The sequence below is a fragment of the Mchenga conophoros genome, linkage group LG10 (genome assembly GCF_057382185.1).
Source record: "Mchenga conophoros isolate Kocher_MC1m ecotype Shallow Benthic linkage group LG10, M_conophoros_male_GT1.1, whole genome shotgun sequence".
NCBI classification, from domain to species: Eukaryota; Metazoa; Chordata; class Actinopteri; order Cichliformes; family Cichlidae; genus Mchenga; species Mchenga conophoros.
In genome coordinates this window covers 3,791,559-3,809,584 of record NC_140535.1, presented here as the reverse complement: position 1 = coordinate 3,809,584, position 18,026 = coordinate 3,791,559, and the positions used below count along the sequence as shown (strand labels likewise).

The following is an 18,026-nucleotide window of genomic DNA, read 5'->3' as shown; positions in this document are numbered from 1 at the left end:
TCGTTCTTGTCAAGTGTTACATTTTCAGATCATGCTTTTTGGATCCTGCACGATCACACGCAAAATACAGAAACGTGTCACTGTGCCGCCCAGCACTACATCTATGTCTATGTGGAAATATACATAATGGAGCTCAGCAAGCATAATTTCGAGTCAGACTGATTAACTCGAAGGGTCACAAAAACATCAAACCTACTTTCAGCGTTTGCCAGAATTCTTCACTGTTCGTAGCCAAAGCAGCATTTGGTCATTTTAATGTTTAAAAACCTCAACAATAGAAAGAAATGTGACATACATTTGTCTTTATGTAATTAAGATATTTTGTTTGAGATACCGAGGGACAAACCCGTAGAGAGTACATTTTAAAAATATGACATTTTACTCATTCTCATTCAGCCTGAACCAGATCTGCCCTCGACAGCTTGCGCTAATCTCAAACCTTAATCACCTTCAACACCGTGGATAGATTAGGGTTACGACCCTGTGCCACAAAGAGGGGCCAGAGAAAGAGAGAGAGAGGTCTGCAAATGTTATCATTGATTGATTATGCCCTTTAATTCAAATGGAAAGCATCAGCTTCCCAACTCTGCTGCAGTGCAGGAAAAAGGCTCTCACAGCAAATGTCACTTCATCAAAGATGTCAAATTCGTCTGTACCTTTCCGTCCTGCAGAAACACACAGAAACATGGCGAGCTAAGCGCCGAAGAGGTGCACAAGTAAATCCTGCTGCCAATGTCAAAATCGTGGCCAGGATGAAGTCTATGGGGGATGGTTGGTCCTTGTGGATCGGCTCGGCGATGGTGGCGGTGACGCAGAGACGGGGCGGGGGGGATTTTGTTGTATGCTACAGCCAGTGGGGCCAGCAGGCGGCCATATAGGTGATCAATCAGCTCCATTACAGCAGTGTCACTGCCGAGTCTGGAGTTATCCTGCCCATCACCCCTCCACAATACACGCAAACATCGCCTGTTTCTAGTCTAGACTGGAAAATAGAATCCCGCAGCGTGATGAAACTGGTCCATGAGAGTAAACACAGTGAAAAAACAGATGAGTTTCTGCTGTGTATCAGTGACATATTCTCAGATTCAGAATCAGGGCATGCGCATGTATAATACTAGGATGGGATTCACCTCCAATCAGAGGATGCATAAAGTTGTTTTGACAGAGATGAAGCAGATTCTGATACACTTGCTTTGAATTGCATCAAGACACAGCTTTTCAAAGCAACCAAAAATAGGATCGGCTCCATTGTGATTGGTAAGTAGCTCGCACAATGAGCCCAAAGACATTATGCAGCAGACACTCGCAATGACACTGTTCATGTTTCTACACTCAGCTCAGAATATCTCCATGCAGCCTGGAGATGCATATCTGTGCTGGCAGATGCCAGGCGAGCATTAGACAGGTATCCCACTGATGGAGTTATCTCAGTCAGCTGAAGCAGCACAGACTGGGACCATGGAGCAGCACAAGTAGGAGGAGGGAAAGAGAAGAGTGAAGGAGAAAGATGGAGGCTGGAAGGGGAGGAGAGCGGGCGGCGGGGAATATGTGATGCACAGCACCTCGCAGCCAGCCAGCCAGCCAGCCAGCGGGACATTAATGACGATCATGTCTTGTCACACTGCTGTCGGCCAGTCAGCAGATCTTGCCCTTGTCCCTGCCCTTCTCCAATCAATTGCATCGATCTGTCCCAGGGGTCAAGGGGCAAGAGCGTATCAATAGGGGGAGAGCGGCTGATGCAGCAGGCAGAGAGGGGCGCACTCCAGACAGATCGATGACACCCCACCCCCATGTGTCTGTGTGTGTGTCTGTGTGTGTTTGGGGGGCGGGTGAAAGTAGTTATGATTATTCATTTGCCATTAACCCGAATGCATTAAGGGAATATGTTTCCTTGGGAAGAAATGGTGCTCGAGGCTGCTCATTTTTATAGGGAAGTGAGATTTTATGAGTTGGGGAGCTAGAGTAGCGTTCTGGCCAGAACCGACAGCGTTCTGGTCTCAGACGATTTGTTACCAAGGTTTCCACCCATTGGTGACGTCAAAAGCAAGAAGCCAATCTCTGCTCTCAGAGAGATTACAGATGTAAGCAGCAGTTGGCTGATTTTCCAATGTTTTGTGCCTGAGTGTCACTGTCTGCAATACAACTAAACGGCTCACAGAACTTTGAGTATCACAAAGTGTATTAGTCTCGTGTGATGGGTCTCTTGCTTTGAATATACAGTTTCTCTGACATCGAAACAAAAATGCAGGACAATCTGCAATCTGATCACAATGTAAACACTGCATCCACTCCACAGGCGGTAACATAAATTCACTTTAGGGACTGTTTATTTTTGTTTTGAGCTCAGTGAGATTTATCTTCATATGGAGCTTTAAAGAGCAGCAGCATTTGCTAGCGTTTAGCTGAACACATGCAACAGGAAACAACTATAAACTGGCCAAAAAAGAAGAAAAATCATCCAAAATGAATTATTATTCTAGGTTTCAGCAACTTTCCTTATTGCTGGTCTAATACACGCACTCTTTAGGTTTCTGGCTGCCTTCACTGATGAAATGTAGAGCAAATGTGATGCTCCATGATTGGCTGTCTGCGCAGTGCTGCCAGCTCTTCCTGCTGTACATCATTTGGACTGCAGCACACCAAATTCAATCAAGGCAATCTTTCTTTTATTAATTCTTAAAGTCATCTGAAGAACCTTGAAGTTCCTTGCCAGCGTACTTCTCAAAGGGGCTGTTATAGCAGTGGGGGCAGAAAAAAATTAATAAATCAGCGACCTAAACCGGCCCTATCTAATCCCATAATTTATTTGTTTAACCATCCCATAAATGAAGGCCCAGCTGGAACCAATGACCAGCTGGACAGAAGAGTGCTGAGGCAGCATGATTCTCAGCAGCAACGCTTTCCTCGACACATCTGGAGGAACGACTGAAGTTCAGAGGTGAGGAAAGATGAGAAAATCGCAGCTCTTGAAATAAACACTAGTGAGGCACGAATCTTGATTCTGCATACTCTGTTAAATTTGTAAGAGCTAAAGACGAAGGAAACAAAGTTTGCATTTGTGATTAAATAAAGAAGCTACATTTGGTGCTGCCTGAACTAACTCTTCATTCCAAGCTGACTGGCATGAGATCCCCTCTGTGTTCCTCAGCACACTGTCCACTTTTCAACACTTCTTCTGACTCTTCTTCCTGTGAGTGGGTCAGAACAGCAGCAGCAGCAGCAGCAATGTGAAACCCGGTGGTGTGTAGCTGAATAAGGAGGCGTGATCTTCCTGACAGTGGGATTACAAAATGGAAGATAAAAGGCCTTCTTTGGTTTCCAGGGATTTACCAGGATCATATTCCCACACAGAAACCTGTTTGATGACAGTGACTCTACCGGCCATGCGATGCTGACAAGGATCGCTGGATTTCAACGGTGTTAGTTTCCCTCCAGATTTAATTACTGATGATCTAAAAATAGCCAATTAATTCCATTCAATAGCTGCACTGATAGGAAACAGGTAAGGGGTTTTCCACAACTGTTCACACTGGAAGAGCAGGCTAACTTTGCAGACAACCCTTCAGCCAAAGAAATTCTTCAACATCTTAACATCAAATATTTCAGAGTGGAACAGCATATCTGGCTAAGCATGAGCGCAATTCAATGGAAACTCTGAGCATCAAACAATGAAAAAGATACAAGCTCGTTGGATAAATGACAAAGGTTGCAGAAGGGCAGCCTGCTCAGCTTCAGCTCCAAACATTGTAACATCTGTGTCATCAATTAAAAAAAACCCTATCACAATGATGAAGAACTACAGCAGAATTTACAACAAAGCTCCAGCTCGAGCAGGCAGCTTGCTTACATCAAACCGTCCTGAAGAGTAACAATCTCAAGCTGATCTGCCAGGCCGTTTTTCTCTTGTGTGGTGCTTTGGAGTCATTTTACAAGCTGTGGCTGAATGCCAGACACAGATGTAGTCTGACGCAGTCAGTCAGTGGACAAGTCCACAGTAAACAGAGACTCTAGTGTCGCTGAGGCAAGCTTCAACCTGAAACTGGACCTCATATCACAAATGCACATAGTATGGAACTGTGGACAATGTATCACAAGACTTGGCAACAACCTATAAACATCCAACTGCAATAATAGAGTGGGGCTGCGTTGGGTAGACAGTTTTAGGAAGTGTTAGGTGTGTCAATTAGACCTAACCTGAGTCAGCTGTTCAAAATATGTGTGCAAATGGCAATCACAGAGCATCTGCTAAATATAACAAGTCTGATTATTATATTTTATACTTTCTGTTTACAGCGAACCCTCTGTGTATCATAATATTTGGCACGCAGCACACATTAGAAAGACGCCACAGCCGTGTTGAATAAAAAGGCCGACGTGTAATACTAGGCCGCAAAGATGAAGCGGCGGTTTGAAACACGAGGCCATCACGGCGTGAAATAGGTTCCACCACGCAATTACACCTCAGCGAGTAGAAAGCACTTCAAAATAAGACAATATGGCATATTTTTATATTTTAGCACCCTGTTTAACTCATACTGAATTTCACAACTGTTTATAACTGGAGCAACTCCTAACATCTTTTATCAGGATTGAATATGTTAGCACTTAAAAGGCAGATGAAGACAAGCAGTAAGCCTGAGTACAATGTGTTCTAACTAGAACTCTAGCAGGGCCATAGTGAGCTGGCAGGCCCGCCATGAAACAAAAACCACATGTGAGCCAGAGTTACATTATTCTAAAGATCAGCATCACTTTAGAGGTGCTGCATGTTCAAACTGCAAACTGATGTCATACGTGTACTCCAAGGAAAGCTAGAAGGTTGTACAGTTAACTCCCAGGGTGTAATTCTAAACCATACAACCTACTACCTCAACCCGGATGCACACATTTTCAACTAGGGTTCCTCTCGTCTATGTACTGAATAAAGTCATCCTCAAGCCAAACTGTGTCTCATCACTATCACCACATTTCAGGTTTACGCTTGGAGAAAGATTGAATATTAATATATGGAGCAGTTTAAAACCTAAATTATTAAAGAAAAAAAAAGGTTCAAGCACGACGATCGCACCACAATGACAAAGACCCACAGAGGCGAGCTTGTGCTGTCAGATTCGCCACAAGATCGGATCTACGGGTTTGTGCCAAATGGTTATGGCCAAAGTAGCAAAATAATTCAATAAAGGACTAATACTGCCTCGCAGCTATAGCAACACAGGTGTAAAAAAGCAGGACGCGTGTGCTGAACACTGGCGTTCATGCAGATCACGGCAGTGCCAGTGAATACACCGCAGCTAGCAGCAAGACATTCGCCCCACACGATCAAAGTTCATCAAACAGATGGTGACAGCATTGTGGTAACTTACCCATCGTGGCTGCATCTTGCTCTGAGGATGGGTCGCTGGGCCAGTGGGTTCTCTAGGGTGGCCATTTATTTATCTAAAAACAGGAAAAGAGAATTGCTTTTAAATACCACACAATGCTTTGCATCTGCCAGGACCTGCAGCTTAATGCTACGATTCACTTTTAACAATGACTCTTATCGTTGTGAGAAAAGAAAAAAAAAGGTTCACAGTTACATGTCAGTAACTGTTCTGACAACATCACATCCACACGGGAAAGAAGAAAAACACAAACACAAATGTGTGTATATCGGTAAGTTTCTGTGCCTCAGTTTGGGAGTGTCATATGTCTCTGCAGTTCCCAGCTACAAAATTAAATCCATAATAATAACAATCTGCTGTGGACTTGTATCCCAAACTAGCCCACAGAATTGCCAGAGCGGTCCTCCTCCTGGCCAACAGCAATGTGGCTGTGGTGAGAGCTTAGCTCAACTTAGTCAAGACCGCAGATAGCAGAGAGCAGAGAGCAGAGCCTGAGAGGGATGCCAGTGTAATCAAGCATGCCACGGTCAGCTACCATTAACTGTGCCAGTGCCACAGAGCCACAAACAACAGAATATTCCTACGGCCGCAGTGCGACAAAGGAAAACCTGGAATAAGAGAACAGAAAATGCCACTTACCTACGTCTCTACTATTCTGTCAGACTTTATGTTTCTATCTTTCTGTATCCACACTTTCTACTTGGGTGTGAGCTATGCGCAGTGGGTGCTAGGACCATTGGTTTATTACTTTGCTAAATGGAGGAATGATGAAAAGACCGAGGCACACTTCTAAACTGAGCTCACTGAAATCACGGCTTCAGTTCAGCGATGTGCTGTCCGCCATTTTCTCCGAAACAAAGTAGAAGAGAAAAAAATTGTATAAAAATGATTTGCTGGCATCATTATTCAAAGTTTTCCCCTTTTCTCCCTCCGTGTGTGAGTCTCTCTCTCCCTCTGCCTCGCCTGGCACCATCACAAAACCTTGGCTGGAAAGATCACATGATTTCCTACCAGAAAGCCACAGCATTCCCAGTTAGTATTCTGCTGACACTGTAAAGACATCTTTTGTCTAAATCAAAGCGTGGCCTGCCCCCTCCCAAAATCTCGCACCTTCTGGGAGGGGGTGGGGGGGTTAGGCAGTGTAAAGGGCGGTGTTAGAAGCCATAGCAACCTCTACCTGGCAGGCTGCCCAACACACGAGCACTGCGGGCTAATATGGAGTGGAGCAGGAATGCTTATCGCCTTCCAAAGTCAACTCCATGGGCGTGCTGGTTGCTTAAGATTTCAGTGCTGATGCCAGATTTTTTCTTTTTCTTGACAAAGTAAATAAAATCGTCTAGATACATGACAAACTGACGACACGCTCACACTGCACCTCCTGATTGAAATAAAGTTCACATGCTTCTGTTTTAAAATGCTATTCATCAAAATCATGTGAGCTCTTTCAGTAAACACAAACACTGGATCAAATTCGTCACACATCAAATAAAACACTTTATGTGGCTTTGCTGGAAAGTATTAAAAAACATAAAAAAGGACACTCGGTAGTATAAGGAATCTTCTGCAAACTTCTGCAATGATTCTTTCAAGCAGACGAGACGAGCTCTGTCTTACACGCTGGGATATAGTGTATCAATCGCTCATGCATCATCAGCAGCGTGTTTTCCTGTGCCGCACACTTCTGCAGTTTAGCCAGAAAAGTAGCCAAGCACAGTCAGGTGGTTTGTTACCATAACACAAGCATATGTCATAGACCTGTGACTCACTAAAGAGAAAGGTATCCGCCAGAGACCACACTACAGTTCTGTGCTGAGAGCATCTCACACGCCGGCCTCCTCACTCAGCTTAACGCCAGACTGTTGAGCATCTGCCTTACTTGCTCAGCTCTGACTTCAAGGAAACGATCAGTGTAGCAATGACTCCCGACCTCTGTATTTTCAATCACCGCGTTACTTTAATTTAACACAAAATGTGGAGAAATACTTCACATTTTGCACATAATCTAAAACCTTCGTTTCCACAGTGTAGCAGTCATTCAAAGAAAAGTTCACCAGTATGGATGGATAAGACAGTAAGATGCAGCGGCAACATATAAAATATTTCTGTGCATATCTTAGCCTTTATTTAAATTATATGATGCTCATTTTCATAGTGGATTAGGACATCGTTTGAAGTTATAACTGTAGACCTGCTGCAAGAAAGGACAATTTCAAACTGGCATTAAAATAAAGAAGAAAAACAGAATCAAATTTAGAGAGGACAGCGTGATAAGAACACAGGTGGAGGAGAGGCACAAAACATTTGCAGATGCATGCAAATAAAAACACAAAACAAGAAATGATCTGTTTTTTTAATGTTACCCATTTCATATTCTCGTGACAAATGAGACCAAGTCAGAAACACCGCACTGACACGACGGTACAGAATAAACGTTGAGCAAACACTTCGATCAGGCTCCAACCGATAGATCAACATCAAAGATGCCGGCGTAATGGGATTGTAATGCCAGTAAGCAGTCTGTTCTGAGCTGAAGATTAATGTGTGTTTCCCCCCATTATTTGTCATCAAGAGCAGCCTGTAGCAAACAACTCACCTTCACTTGATTAAATCCCTGGAAACAGAAAGAAGAAGGACAGCAGCGTGCTACACCTGTTGTCTAACTTGTGCAACGCTATCATCAGAATCTAATGTGGTTACATTTATTAAATCGTGTGCAGTCAACACCTCGCTGGTGCAAAACAAGCACACAAACGTCGACACTTCTCTGTCGACAATTCAGACTGTTCACTTAGATCTGACGGTGCTATTTACTGATAGGAAAAGGCGGCATCCTGATGTTCTTCTTGGAGAAACTGCTGTGTGCCGTTTTCATCTTTCCCCATAATTAGGTCATCTTTATTAACCACCACACAATATCCATTTCACAACTCTCTCACACATACTATGTTGTGGAAAGGGAAAAATAAGTGCACAGGTCTGCATAGCTACGAGACAGCTAGCTCTGCGATGTAGAAGAAAATGGCCATGCGGCCACCTGAGCGCCTCATCTGATACGTCAGCCACGCTCAGCCAAAACATTCCCCCAATGAGGGGGTCAGTTCATGTCCTGAAAGGCAGAAGGCCAGGGTCAAAGTTCAAATGAGAACCAGAGGGGTGGGGGTTTGAAGGACTTCCCTTGGGTATGGAACGTACCATTATGAACCAGACAGGGGTGGAAAAAATCAACACTGTCATCGACAATGCAATAAAGTCAGCGGGGGAGGAAACGACATGATTTACATGTGCGAGGATATAAGAAAGGCTGAGAAAAGCTAGTGTTTGTTTTTATCGAATGGCCTGTTATACACTGATGGGAACCCTGTTATACTGTGAAGGCAACATACATCTGTGTAGGTACACAAACACTATATCAGTGGTTATGACGACCAAACCAGACTCCACCTGAGACATCCTTTTGTGAAGGAAAAAATAAGCATTACATCTTTATAAGCCTGAAAATGTAAAAGCTGTGTTAAGCAGCTATTCATTTAGAAACGTGGCATTTTCAAAGTGTATAAAACACTATACATTTTGTTATCTTTACCAAAACTTTGCATACTGGCAGCCAAAACTAAGCAGGAAGATAATTTGTGCTACTTTATTCTCTGCAGGCACACCAGAGACAGGGGGTTATTTTTGGCTCAAAGCTCTTATCTCCATTAATTTAATGTTGCCTCAAGCCGTGACAGAAAAACAGTCAACAGGTTAATCCAGACAGAGTTTGTGCAGTTCGCATTAATGAAACGTACCCATCCAGCCACTTCATTATGAGACTTGATCTTGCCAAGGACAAGAACCCAATACAAAGCCCAAATATTGAAATCTAACATCGTGCATGGAATATTTTTGGATAGCTCTGTTTGCTGAGTGTTTTAGTATACTGGGAAAACACCCTGCACACTATTACTGGCAAAGAAAGCGAACAGAGTCGAGGCAGTACACAGGATTTACTTTTTCTCTGTTTCCCCTGTAGAGAGGCCTCATCTTACTGTGCCCTGCTCTGGCGCCTCTTTCTCAGCGTTCAGCTACAAGGACTGACAAAGGAATAAGATGACTTAAAAAAAAGCCAATTAGCTGATATGAACAAGTGAATTAAAAGCAACACGGTCAGGCGTGTGAAACCTGCTACTGCTGCTACGACACAGGCAAACACATGTATGTGTAAAGAGCAATAAGAAATTCAGCTTAATTAGACAGAAAAGCCAAAAGAAAGAGTCGAGCACATGCTTCTGAGCATTGGGGCTTAACATAGCAGTTGCTCACAAACATGGGCTAACCTGTTTGGGATTACAGAAATACTGCCGTGTTACTATTAACTTAGGGTAATGTTGCTTTAAAAGCTAACGCAGCTTTTCTGTGCAGCCAGCCACGGCAATGACTTTGCCCGACCCACCTGTCTGTTGATCCTACTGCCTAGCACCAGACTAAACACTGAGATTTTCAAAATGGCTTATTGGCTGCAACTGACTAACAGGCAGCCAATCAGTGCGCAAGGAGGCATGGATGGAGGACAAGAATCAGTCAGTGAGAGCAGAGGAGAGAGGAAGAGGCTGTGCAGAGACAACCGAACCTCGTACAAACTCAAGAGGGGAAAAGAACGCAAAGGCAGAAGAAAAGCTCGACAAATAAACAGTAAATTCAAAGTTACTCTGTGACAGAGATATGAGTGGGGGTTTTTTGGGTTTTTTTTGCTGCAGTATCAAATGTTGATGCAGAACAATAATAAAGTAAAAGGGCATTTGTTTTCTGAATGGCACTGAATTGATTACCTGGCTTCAGACAAGGCTGCTATCAGACCCTGCGTTTACCATCGCTAACAGGGATCAATAGCTAATGAATTCCAAACGGCCAAGTTTCAGAAGCATAAACGTATCCTACACGACTGCATAAAGTAACCTCTACGGATCAATGAATATGACATCACGCGCAGCCGGAGGAATGCATCTTTTTAATCGACCTGAGGGTTCTCAAATTAATTCAAACGACAATTAAAATGGATCGGACTGCGTGGCACCTTCGTCCTGGAATCTCACAGAAGGTTTTTATTGTGCGTTTGGCTCCCCTCACGGCCCGCCCCCGTGCTTTAATTACCGCTGTCTCCTATCAGGCTGCTCAGATGGTAAAAACAATAGAGACACGAAAGGCTCGGGTTACCATTTACATACTGATGGAAAGAGCACTAAGCAAACGTGTTGTCATTCAAAGAAATACACTAATGTTTGAACCCTAATGGTCTAATCACTGATGAGCTGGTGAACATTTATGTGATTTGTCACAGATGTTGATGTCTATTAAAAATCCGGTTCAAAAAATCCAATCAGTTTTTAAAATACAGCCACCTTTTAAAATATGATTCACACAGTGTGAACAGCTTTAAAATGATTAACTTGTACTTCAGTACATTCTCTGATCATTACAGGCTTTTCAGAACATTTTAACATCGCGTCATTCATGTTGTCGTTCACTAGAAAGACGCTGTGTGCTATGATCTATGTGCTCAACATTAAAAAGCAAAGGAACATTTATATGTAGGTGCATTACTGCTACTAAGGGAAATTATCAGGCACAACATCGGTGCAGGTGAGCTATAACTGAAAGGACTCGTAAACACAAAATATCCAAAACACTTCACCCTGAAGGAGACACAAAGGGCGACGCTGCTATTGTTTATTAGTTTAAGTTTGAGGTTGGTACATCTCTTACAGAGACCGTTCAGTCCTGTGTTGTAGTTATAGATGCTTCTTTGTGCCACATAATATCATAGAGACAGGTGTGCAAATTTCACAGAACCTCAGAACATTATATGGCACAAATAATTTTGCGCAGGCTTTCTCTAGAGGTGCAGACCGTAATCGACTACTTTAAGGATGACTTCTCATTTAGGAGGCAGAGAAAGCAGTTATCATAATGATACCTTTTCTCTGTGTGTCCTCACCAAATGCTTTCTCCAAGATAATCCCCCTGCACAGCCGCTCATTATCAAAGCAATCGTCTGACAATGGGAAGGAGAACACTGGAAATTACGGGAATTAGTATAGGACTATGGAAAAATGATTGGTGATTCAAGACCTTAATTAGGCCCTTGCAAAACAATCAGACACAATTAGGAGGTACCAGTCAATAAGCCGAAAACTCAAAAGCAAGAGGAGAGGAATTAATATCTGATGTTTTTTAAATGGCTATTGGAGCTCAGATGACTTTCACTCACAGTCGGGTACCAGACAGTTGGAAGCCTTCACGGCTCTTATTGTGGCAAATAAAGCCGGGGACTAGCAGGTAAATCAGCAGGTGAATCAGCCCTGCCTTCCAAAGAAAATGACCATTAAGGGGTAATCGAGCAACATCTGAGTGGGTCCGGAAACATGTCGGGAATCTAAAGATGCCCACGGTGCACCTTAAGAGCAGCAAGGTCAAACAGTAGCTTGAAACCGTTACGCTCCAGAAATCCTACGAGAAACAGCCGCGTCCGTTTCTCTGGGTGAATAATTTCAAATGAGCAAACATTACAAGTTTCGGATTGTCATTTCCCCTCTCATAATTAACAACGCTCAAGCAGTTAATTACTTCTTGCCAAATAGAAAATAATGCCCAAAATATTATTATATCACCATATTTCTCATGACAATCCACCACAACAGCAAACGCTTGAGCCTTTGGTTTAAACCAAATTGAGTTTTCAAGATATGTGTGTATAGCGATGCTTGTGCAGTGCAGAACGTGAATACTAAAGTTAGTTAAAATACCTTGAGCCGACAAACAGAACCTCTCCAGATAGTTTGCTCACAATGAAATGTGGCTTACTGACCTAAACTGCTTCATAATCTCACAAAGAAAGTGAAAATCGATGTTTTGAACGAGTGAAACATGGCCGTGCATTTGAAAGACGAGAATTAAATACACATTTTAGCCTGAATCACTGCCTGAAAACAAAAAGATCTTTTACCAGTGAAAAACCACATCTGTGCAGGCTCTAATCAAAGAAAATAAAGCTGCCACAATTTATCTTTTTTAACAGAATGCAGTTGCTCATTCAGACAGAAAAGGCTTTGCTATTAGAAAAAAGTCAGACTGTAACTGGCCAAGTATAACACGCAAAAGATATACTGCAAACATCAGTGGAACTGACATCTGTAACGCTGTATTATGAACTGGATTTATTCTGCTTGGCCTCTATGATCTCCAGCACACAACCAGCTCCTTACAGCACATGTTGCCCTACAATAGACTGCATGATGCTTCCATATATGTGTGCTAGATCAGGGCTTACAGCATGAAATCACATGCAGCTGGTCAAGACAATAAAGACAGGCATCTGTCCAAAGTTCATGTCCATCCACTGGGAATCAAAGCATTTGTCTTTAATTATCATTTTTCATTGACAACTTGGACAAAAGCGTGAGGTGTGCTGACACAGCCTGGAGGTGTGTGTGTGTGTGTGTGTGTGTGTGTGTGTGTGTGTGTGTGTGTGTGAGAGTTGGTGGAGGAAATTCTGCCGAGACCAGCTGAAAACACGTGGCTCCTCTCACCCCAGAGCCATGTCGACTTACAGGGTGCATGTCAGTCATCTGTGATTGCAGAGCAGAGCAAACGGGATGGGACAGCATGAGGATTATAAGGCAGCCTGGTGTTTCCACTGGGGTCTCCCCTGCTGGGTTACATGGTCCCAGCTCCCTTTGTCTGCTGTTAACCCGTTAAATCCCGCGGAAGAGCCCATTCACAAATGTGTCACACACCCCGGGGGTGCATTTTGTGCGGAATAATGATCTTAAAGGGGTTATACGGCATTGTCACTGATTCCAACTTACCCGTTAACCCCCCCACAGCACACATGCATACTTCCATTTGTTTCCTGGCGTGTTTGTGGTTTTAATTATTGTCAACTCTTAAGCTCTTAACACCACCTTCAAACAACATTCCTTAAGAGGATGTTCCACTGTAGTCAATCATCAGCAACAGTTACTGGTGAAACACAGCCGCTCTCTACAAACGCACCTAAAAGGGATTTTGACCACTGCATTTTCTGAGCACCCTTTAAACTCGTTCTTTTCTATTCGAAACTAGAGTGCAATATTTTAACAATACAGACACAGCAGCCCTCCCCTGCCGTTGTGCCGAGCATACTTTGCAGCTAACTGTGTTTGCGTTATATGTTGCGGGTTCACTGAGAGAAAGTGTAATTACACTGCAGTAATGCCCTCCATGATTAATGATGTGGGCCTCTGAAACCAAACCATCAGGCCAATGGCAAATTACCACTATAAAAATAAACCATGATGTGAACAGGTCAGCCAGGCCGGAGCACAAAATGTCTTAGTGTGTATTTATATATAGGGTATGAGCGAATAGGGAACGAGCTCTAGTAACCCAATTAGTGTTGGTCCAGTGTCAGAGCCCAGCTCTAGCAATGCTCCGCGGCTCTGCAGTCACACAGAAAAATTTATTTTCTTGAACTTTTTGAATTTAGATGAGACATTTTTGAGAGGCAGAGATGAGCTCGCACGTATGCAATTAGAGGGAGAAAAAAACAGCTGGAACATCACTTCTTGTTGGATGAAGTGCTTAGCTGGACCGATCGGGTCGAGAGCTTGAAAAAGAAAAAAAGGGAGAGAAAGAAACAACCATTTCTTTTTAATTGCTGTCGACGCTGTCACATCATCGCTGCTCCGCTAGGGCACGTCTTCCAAATGAATATGGAATATACAACCGGATGACCTAATCCTTATGGCGCAAACCCCTTTCCAGAAATAACCCAACTTTGGCTAAATCTCAAGAGCACATGCACCTATACTCCCAAAGGCTCTCTGTAGTCAAGTTCACATTTCTTGTCTAACACTGACTACGCTGCTCAGCACATAAACACATCTGATTAGTCCTCCACAGCCTCCTCCACTACCCAACAACTCCTCCCTTCCCACTTCTCAGATGGAGAGCACTTGACTCTTGCCTAAATTGAACTCTTATGCACTCTACTTTTTTGTAGTTTAACTGAAATGGAGTATTTCATTGAGAGCAAAGCACTTGGACTAACACCAACCAAGGATTCTTGTGGTTATCAGTTGACATTTGGAAATGACTGAACTGGTGTCATAAATACAATAATATGGCAAATATTTACCCATGTGCAAAGACACTTGTCAAATTAATTTTCTATATCTATTGAAGTCCCTGCCACAAGTAAAACCACTACCAATAAAAACTGTGGGAGAAAGAAAAAAATCATCCTGCTGGTAATCACAAAGCCTAAGGACACCATCTTTTTGCTCCTTTGCCGAAAACTGCAATCGGATCACGGAAGTGAATCCTTGAGCGGTGAATAAAGAGCTACCTGTCCGGACATCACGCTACACCCATCATTATCTCAGCTGTGGCAGTGATTTTTGTTTTCGATGATTCATTCGTGAGGTCTGAAATGGAGTTTCACACCTGTCAGCACATCCTTAAGTGGCTTCTGTATAAATTCCAGCATCCACACATTAAATGAAATGAACAAAACACAACCTTTCAGTGCAGATAATCCATCTAAGTTTATTGCACATTCAAACACATAATTAATGAGCCATTAAGTGCACAGACGTGGGCCTTTTTTTTCTTTTTAAGAGTATTAAATTGAAGTGTGCATGCATCTTAGCATCAATCAGATGGAAGGCTGACAAACAGCCCCATTCTTTTTTAATAACAATAAATCAAAGCCTGCACATGGCTGTCTCTCTGAGACAGAGATGATCAAAAGCAGAGGGTGAGATGGCCAAACATCATGTCTAATGTCTCAACAAACTGAGGATCAACTGTTTCCAATTAGGATTACAAAGACATATGAAAAAAAAAAAACTGAACCCATCCACCCTGCTCTCCTTTGCACACATACAAAGAAAAATAACAATATACAAAGCATGTTTGTTGTGTTTAAAAGCTCTAAATTTAAACACTGAATCAGTTTCTGCGGGTCTCAGTTTGTCCCTTTTTTCCACTGCTAAACAAGATGTGAGTCAAATGCTCGCAATCGTACAAAGCTCCGTGCACCGTGCTCTGTGTTAGTTTTAATTTCTCATTTCTTTCACTGCCGTTTAATCCAGTCACATCAGCTCCCCGAGCAGGTGAAGTCAGCCAAAGACTTTCCCACGGTCTGAGAGCAAATCCAACGCCCCGAGCCCTTCCTGAGGGCCGGCCATCTGTTCATTCTGTTTGGAGTGTTTTAAGGGGTAAAGCGTCAGCTGCATGACCAAATTCAACGTTCCAACACAGCCCGCCTTCGTGAAGAAAAGCCCAAAGCATCCATTCAACTCGGCACACACGCACGCGTGCACACGAGCACACAGACACGCACACACAGCTTGTGCCCAAACACAAACAAATCAACAAATAAACAGACAGATGTGACTCCTCACATTTGACTGGTTTGCAATCCAAAACCGTCACACACATGTTGTGCTAAAGTAACAAATATGCACATTTCACTAGAGCTGATTTGAATTTGAAATCACTGGCAAAAAAAAAAAAAGAAAGAAATGAAAACGTCTTTCCTGCGGAAGAAATTTAAAAAAGGTTATTTTGTTTCCATTTTTCTGCTGCTTTGGGAGAATCCTCATTAAGATATCGGACCATATAAACCTTGACCTTTGCTCCCTCTGAGGATAAATCATTTGTGCCACGAACTTGTACAAAACCACATCATTTCACCACCAAAGCCGCTAAAAACACACATCGGGCGCATTTGTGAAAATCACTGCAGCTCGCGGGAAAAAAACAAACACCTTACTTTGAATTAGGATTTCAATCATGTGATGCATTTCTTTCTTTTCCAAGCACATGCTGCCACCCCCATCCCAAAGGCCCCCCCCCACACACTCTTTTTGCACCCCTCAAACAGACGTGCTATCATTTTATTTCCACACTGAAAGAGCGACTCTGCCGCTGGTGGATGTGGTCCTCGCCCCGGCCTGACGCATTTTTAAAATGCGTGACATTGCCTCTGTGGGAGCATGAGAACGGAGCTTCCTCAATTGTAGGGTCCCCATACCCGGCCTGTAACCATGGAAGCAGATGCCTGCCCTCCCGGCCCTCCTTACCTCCTGTCGATCGCGAGCTGTGAGCTGCTTCGGCAGTGAAAAGAGGCTGTGCCTGCCTTTCTCCTCGCTCTGACCGAACTTGCCCCACTCCTCAAAAGGAGCCATTGAACAGGTCACTGGTCTAGACTTGTTTGCACGGTCCAGAGAGCAGCCTTGATGTAACCCTTGCTCTCCCCTCTCTCTCTTTCTCTCTCTGTTTGCCACACCAGCCGCCCAGCGACTGCAGACTGTGGAGGGGCGGCAGGGAGAGGTGGGTGGGTGGGGGGGGGACACTGGAGACGTGGATTTGAAAAGGAGCCTGTCCGATTTTGCCATTGTGCCTTTTCATTCATCGATCGAATGAATATCGAACCTTCTGTCCCCGCGTGTGTGAAACAGATAGCTTAGCCAGCATTTTTTTCCCCTCTCTTCTCAGGTTTGTGTTGTGGGCCCAGAGCTGTGATTCCTTTTCTTAATACTTGTAAGAATATCTATCTATCTATCCTTATAATTATATATATATATATATATATATATATTTTTTTTTTTTTTTTGCAAAGAAAATGTCATCTTTAACAGTTGTTGCCAAGTTTATTCCTGATGTGGTCTGGTATTTTGCTAAAGTGATGAATGCAGAAAAGAGCTGAGTTGCTTTCTTCACCCCTCACTGATCACTGGATGATCCAACATGCTTGATTTCTATAGTATTCTCTAGTATTATATTTATATTAGCGTGCTATGATTACAAATGAATTTTTAGTTATTAATTAATTAAACTTCTGCAAAAAAAACCTGTCTAAAAATAAAAAAAACAAAAAGGAAAATTGGTTGAATCGAAAAAATCTGCAACTAAAATTTATAAATAGACATAAAGCACTTAAATATTAATTGTTTAATGCAATTGCAACATTTGTAAAACAAATGTAAACTATTTACATGAATGACTCCAGTCATATGTAAAGGAACAAAACAACTATACAAAATAGAAAATTGAAAAAATATGAACTGCTCAGTTATATTCTGAGGAATTAGCTGTACGTACAAAATAAATAAATTAAGTAACACATACATTACTGCATTACTTGGCTCATTATTAGACCCAATGACAATATGATTTCAAGTCAAAACCACTCGACCTGTCAAGTCCTGGTAATTAATTAAATACAATCATTATGTGAAGGCAGCTAAAACGATGTGCTTTTATTAACGTCAAGTGTGTGTGTGTGTGTGTGTGTGTGTGTGTGTGTGTGTGTGTGTGTGTGTGTGTGTGTGTGTGTGTTTACATATTGAACTGCTGCAGTAAATGGTTATGGATGAGCATATGTGCACTTGACTGGGCCAAAGAGAGAAGGCAGTGAGAGGCTTGATGACAGTAAAAGGTGGCACGATCAATGTCAACATATCAGCATTGTACAGTCATATAAGGTGATTGTTGTGATTCATAAAGAAAAACTCATTTTGTTATTTCACATATGGATTTATGGTTTTATTTGATTATTTTTTATTTTGAAAGTAGAAAAGTAATTGTTAGATTTTTTTTATCTCATGTACTTATTTTACA

The 18,026-nt window shown here is 42.6% G+C and overlaps 1 long non-coding RNA gene across 2 annotated transcripts in view; it reads right to left on the bottom strand.

Moving 5' to 3' along the window:
- LOC146565236 (uncharacterized) overlaps positions 1–18,026 on the bottom strand; it is a 44,365-nt gene that overhangs the window by 8,272 nt on the left and 18,067 nt on the right. For both annotated transcript variants that reach the window (XR_014894060.1, XR_014894061.1), the window contains exon 2: positions 5,364–5,436. This is a non-coding gene — a long non-coding RNA (uncharacterized LOC146565236). The remainder of the gene's footprint in view (positions 1–5,363; positions 5,437–18,026) is intronic.